Here is a 6,062-nt window from a genome sequence, read left to right as displayed (position 1 = left end):
GCTGGTGAGTGCCTCCTTTTATCCTTTATTGATTGTTCATATTATTATTTAAAATTCTTCTTTTTTGTGTTTTGAACTCTCAGATAATACCTTTACAGGTCTGTTAAAAATGCATTTGATTTAATATTATGTATGTGACAGAAAATATTGAAATTTAAAGAGGCACAATCACAATTTAGGTTGAAAATCTTTACAGAACTATATATATATATATTATATCTATATAGTATATATAGTAATTTGGGGTAGCTGTTGTTGCACAGTCATGTATGCAGGAGTGAAGGTAAAACTCTGAAGAGGTAGCAGTACTACACCAGCACTGCTTTATTCCCAGTCTTATGATTGGTGGAGATCTCAGACATCATAAAGTTACCAGATAGCCTAGCGTTATGACATTACTTTATGAGATGGCAATACCTCTTTATACCAAGTCCTTGCTTTCCAGGGGAATGTTATCTCTCCCAATCTTCCTACACACTTAGATGTTCAACACGACCAAATGTACATATGTTTTCTATGGGGAGGGGATAGGTAAGCCACAGCTAGACTGCTCTGGTGCTGGATTTTCACTCTCAGAACAATAGGGATGAACAATAAGAATCCAACTTATGCATCCAGTCTCTACACCGACATCTGTCATCTGTCAGTGAAGATTCATGAGGCCACCATAGACCCTAGACAGTTGTCTAAACTCGTAAAGCAGGTTCAGCCAACTTTAGTCTAAGGTGTATGTGCACTATTAAAAGTTGCTCCTATAACTGGCATAATAAAGATGAGTACTTGCTGATCTTCTCTACTTACCAGAAATGAGCACACATTATTTCTCCATATTAGTCATCTGCTATGATTTCCATTAAAACAAATTGCAAAACATTTATTCTTTGGAATTAGCTTACATTACAGATAACTGTTCCCACTTTTGTCTGTTTCCATGTGGTGCACATAACTCTTACTGGTAATTCTTGCACTTTTAAATGTGAACAAAAAAGATTGTTATTCTTAGCATCCTTTGACAATGACAATAAATCAACAAGCTTGGGGTTCTTTAGCTGTTTGGGAACCCATTGATGTTTCAGTGCTGATTACATGCAGCAGCGTCATAGTTGCAATGACAACAAAGATACTTCCACCATTGGCCATGGGAATTACAGCAAAGACTGCTTAATAAACATTTTTAACCCAGTGCATCCTGTCTGAGTCATAAAACCAACAGCTGTCAATTAATAGTTTACTCAGTATTAGAGATGAGTGAAGCAGGCTTCATTGAGGTTCATACAAAACCGAACCAGCATCATTTTAATCCTGCCGTATGTACTCTCTGTGGAGAAGGTGGATATATCCCGAAGACTGCCTTGAAAACATGGATCCAGTCATACCTTATAAGCTGTATCCATGTTTTCCAGTTGGTCTTTGGGATATATCCACCTTCTTCACAGAGAGGGCAGACAGGGGGATTTAAAAGCCATGGGTAGGAAACTTAAGTAAGCCTGCTTCACTCGTCTCTACTAAATATAATTTTGTGTTCATTATTGTTATTGTGATTTCAGAAGAAAGAAGAAATATCATTTACTAATCTTTGCACTAGTAAGGAGAAGTACCTCTTTTCATCACATGTTAGATTAAAAATGAATTAAAGATACTGTATTAGTCCATGTTCACATGGCGTAAGAGACCGTCCGTTCCGTGACCCGGCCGGGTCACGGAGTGGACGGTCTCTGAAAAGATCATCCCGGCCGGTACTGTAATACTGATTGCAACAACGGACGTACTTTTATGAAAACATACGTTGTGTGAACATAGCCTTAATGGTGCGTTCACACCTACAGGATCTGCAGCTGATTTTCTGCAGCAGATTTCATTTAAAGTGTCACTGTCGTGAATTTTTTTTTTGCAGAAATCAATAGTCCAGGCGATTTTAAGAAACTTTGTAATTGGGTTTATTATCCGAAAAATGCATTTTTATCATGAAAAAGCAGTTTGAAGCTCTCCCCCCTGTCTTCATTGTTCTCCTATGGAGAGAGCTAAAGAAAAGACCAAAACAGGACAACAAAGAGTTAATCTACAAATCCCTCACGGGATATCTCTACTGACCATCACCAGTGACCTGTCTGAGCTCGGATTACAGCTGTCACCCAGCTCCATGCCTGTAATCCCCTGTTATCTGCTTTCTGCTGCCGGCTAACTCCCTCCTTCCTCCTCCCCCCTCCCCTCTCCCTAGAGCAGACAGGGGACGTCTCCTGCAACAAGTCACAATTTTCAGATTTTTCAGAGTGGATGAAAAAGAGGAAGGAGGGGGGGACCTGGGAAAAGGCTTTTTACATGCAGATAATGGCAGATTTGGCTAATAAACCCAATTACAAAGTTTCTTAAAATCGCCTGGACTATTGATTTCTGCAAAAAAAAAAAAATACGACAGTGACTCTTTAAATAACTGAACACAGCATCAAATCTGCTGCAGATCTGCTGCAGATCCTGTAGGTGTGAACGCACCCTAAAGGCATATTCCACTCAAACATATCTTTTGATATGTTGCTGCCCATGGTGAGACTCCTGCTTTGTGTAAATGAGAGGGCAAGCGCTCCTCCGCTGCCACCGCTCCCTGCTCAAAGAAGTGACATGTCACTTCCTTGAGGGGAGAGCAGCGGCAGTAGACACGAGCACGCCCTCTCATTCACACAAAGCAGGACACTGAGCACGGCGTTCCGCCGTTCTTGCTTAGTGTGAACGTGGCCTTTGTGCTCTAATCCCACTCTCTCCAGCCTACTCCTGAGCAGACAAGTTAAAGAAGCAGGTGTTGCAACTTTAGCGATAATGCAATAGTCTGCAGTAAAATTAAATGTCCTGCAACAGCCTTTGGCAGGTAACTTGCTGGAGTGCTAAGGAAGGGGGGGTAGGCAAGGTGGGAGGGCTGTGATGAACAACTGAGAGAAACCAATGCATTCTGGAACCAACCTGCTTCTCAATTAGGAAGTACAACCACAAATACAGAACTAAGACCCCCAGACAAGTAAGCATTGCTATATGCTTATGCAGCAGTTTTTTTTTAACCTTATGTCAGAGTACCCCTTTAACACACTTTTTTACCTAAAGTTTCTTAGAACTCTTTGGATACATGGAAACTGCTGGTGTTCTGTTACACTTCATGGTATACTACCTTTTAAATGCTGGTTCTGCTGGTGATAAAACCTTCTCAATGTGCCAGCTGCAATGTCTCATAATACGTTCACCTGGAGCAGGTGAGTAGTTCTATACCTATAGGATGAAAGGGTATAAAATACAGAAAATTAGATATTAATTTAAAGACAAATAACTATATGTGCAGTTATTAAGCGACATGTCTATAAAATAGGATATCAAAGCTGCAGTACACCAGATGATGATGAAAGTGTTGTACTGACACCTGCTGTTTCTTGGAGAAAACTTTAACAGGTAGATTCATATTATTATTTTTATTTTTAACTTCATTTTATTTATTTTTTTAACGTTATTAACCATTTGAAAACACAGACAATTTTTTTTTCTTCTTTTCGTCATTCATGGCTTCCAGGATTTACTATTACTACTTTTAAATAATACAATGATAGAAAGATAGATAGATAGATAGATAGATAGATAAGTAATAACCACCCTGTATAAGTAATATAAATCAGAAGAATACCGCAGCACTCGTGGGATAGAATTCAACACAAAGTGTTTATTTCCCCAAACCGCGGTTTGGCGGTTTGGGGAAATAAACACGTTGTGTTGAATTCTATCCCACAAGTGCTGCGGTATTCTTCTGATTTAGATAGATAGATAGATAGATGGGGTTTTTTTTTTCTTTTAGGGCAGGGGAGTGTTGGGCTTTTTATTTTTTGTTGCTGTCGTTTTGGGGTATATATCATTTTTCCTTTTTTTTTTATGTTAGAAGAAAGGAAAACAAGGGACACACAATCTAAAGTAAGAATCACCACACACAAACAGGAGACCAGTATCATTGCAGCTGCATAGACTCAACAAGCATTTCTTATGGTACGTTTACACAGAGAGATTTATCTGACAGATTTTTGAAGCCAAAGCCAGGAACAGACTATAAACAGGGTGCAGGTCATAAAGAAAAGACTGAGATTCCCTGTCTTTTTAAGTCCATTCCTGACTTTGGCTTCCAAAATTGGTCAGATAAATCTGCCTGTGTAAACGCACCATTACATAGCATGCAAAGTGGTAGTGATACCGGTCTCTTGTTTGTGTACCGTAATGCTTACTTTATATGGTGTATCTCTTGTTCCAGTTCCAGGACCCCCTAGGGCTGCATCCAACTTCTTTAACCACCGGTAAGCAAATGCAGAGTGTTCAGGTTCAAATTAATCTGAGCATGCTCACAGTTCGCTCATCTCTAGTAGTTATTGTGTATACTTTTTTTTTAATAGAAGACTTGGTAAATATGACTGAATTGCCAGTGGAAGCTTTAGAGGGAGCCAGCAATGGAACCAGCTGGTTTGCATAAAGATCTGCAACTTTTTCCAGATGTAAGCAAGGTGCGGGGTTGATTCATCCTACCCAATCTACTTATTTCAATATGTTAATTTTTTTTATTCTTTATATTTTTAATTCATAAGCTATCATTTTTCTGCAAACACACAATTTCCCCCTATGTTATAGATGTCTTTAGAGGTATTAATCATGGCCTATAAGATATAACACATGTTTTAGCCCTTTCACATGAAAAGCTGTAATTCTGATTCAACATAGTTATGTTTTGTTTTAAAGTAAAATGTAATTAGTAAAACATTGGATTGGCTCCACAGTTTTGGCTCATTGCCCAGCATTTCAAGCCAGAAAGGTTAATATTACTTGGAGAATAAACCACAGCTGGGGCAGACATAACTTTTCCACTACAAAATGGATAGAACAACAATTGTAGCAAATTTCAAACAATGTTTTGCTTTGTGCTTTGCCTTCTTTTGCTTGTCTTTTCTTAAAGGGTACATCCAGAGTTTGTTCAGACCCCTACTGATCACTAGAATGAGCTGGGACAGGGGGGTGGCTGGGTTTCTTCCTGCTTTTTGTGAATCCAACCTGAAATGGTCTTATGGACTTACATTACAACACCATCTCATTCACATGGCACAGAGAATGGTCCTTAGTACCGACTTTTCCCAACTTGTTCTAGCATCTGAACACTCTGACCATAAGACACAGGCACTTTTTAATGAGATATTTTCTTGCTAAATATGATAGTTATCCAGTGAAACCTTGAATTACGAGCATAAATTGTTCCAGGAGTGTGCTTGTAATCCAAATCACTCATACATCAAAGTCAATTTTCCCATAGGAAATAGCTGATATGCAGACAGTTTCCCAACCCAAAAATAAGGTAGGTAAGGTGTTTTGTATCGATAAAGAGCACTGTATCATTTTTTTAATTGTTAGCTTGTCTTGCAAAATGCTCTCAGACCAAGTTACTTATAACCAAAGGTTTCACTATATATATTAGTATTCACCCCCCACTATGCAAAGGCTGCTGCTGTTTGCTATAGTGTTCTGCATCCTCCCCTGGACACTGTAAGAATATACAGTACACGGAAGGGGAGGGTGCTATGTATAGCGCTGAACAACAATGCTTGATCAGAGCAAAGGATATGGAACTGACACTGTCACCCCCTTTCTGGATGAGGACTTCTGTACACAGCTGTAAAAAAGCCTAAATTCTGCAGTTTTTATACCTCACTTTATAATGGATTTCCTGGTGCTTGGTCCAGTGAAAAATGCTTTTTAGTTTCATTGTATTGTACCACCTGGGCGGGGCTTCACAGGTGTCATTGTCTCTACATTGTCTCTGTAGGCCCCGCCCCTCCGTTACATCATAGCCGTCTAGACGCTAACAGGACCTAAACAGCCATGACGTCACAGGGGCGCGGGGCCTACGGAGCCTATGTGGATGGGGCTAAGTGGGGCTGTTACTGTAAAGCCCCGCCCAGGTGGCACAATCCAACAACAATAAAAAGTATTTTTCACTGGACCAAGCACCAAGAAATCCATTATAAAGTGAGGTATGAAAACTGAAGAATTTAGGCTTTACA

The 6,062-nt window shown here is 39.5% G+C and overlaps 1 long non-coding RNA gene across 1 annotated transcript; it reads right to left on the bottom strand.

Annotated features, from left to right (window-relative positions):
- Nucleotides 1-853: 853 nt before the first annotated feature.
- LOC138783561 (uncharacterized) lies at nt 854-3,247 on the bottom strand. The gene is made up of 2 exons (XR_011361712.1): nt 3,155-3,247; nt 854-967 (listed from the first exon to the last, which is right to left on the bottom strand). It is a non-coding gene; the product is annotated as an uncharacterized lncRNA (long non-coding RNA).
- Nucleotides 3,248-6,062: the final 2,815 nt, after the last annotated feature.

This window comes from Dendropsophus ebraccatus, chromosome 2, assembly GCF_027789765.1.
Source record: "Dendropsophus ebraccatus isolate aDenEbr1 chromosome 2, aDenEbr1.pat, whole genome shotgun sequence".
Taxonomy (NCBI): Eukaryota; Metazoa; Chordata; class Amphibia; order Anura; family Hylidae; genus Dendropsophus; species Dendropsophus ebraccatus.
The sequence above is the reverse complement of the archived record's forward strand: the minus strand, read 5'-3'. Positions and strand labels throughout refer to the sequence as shown.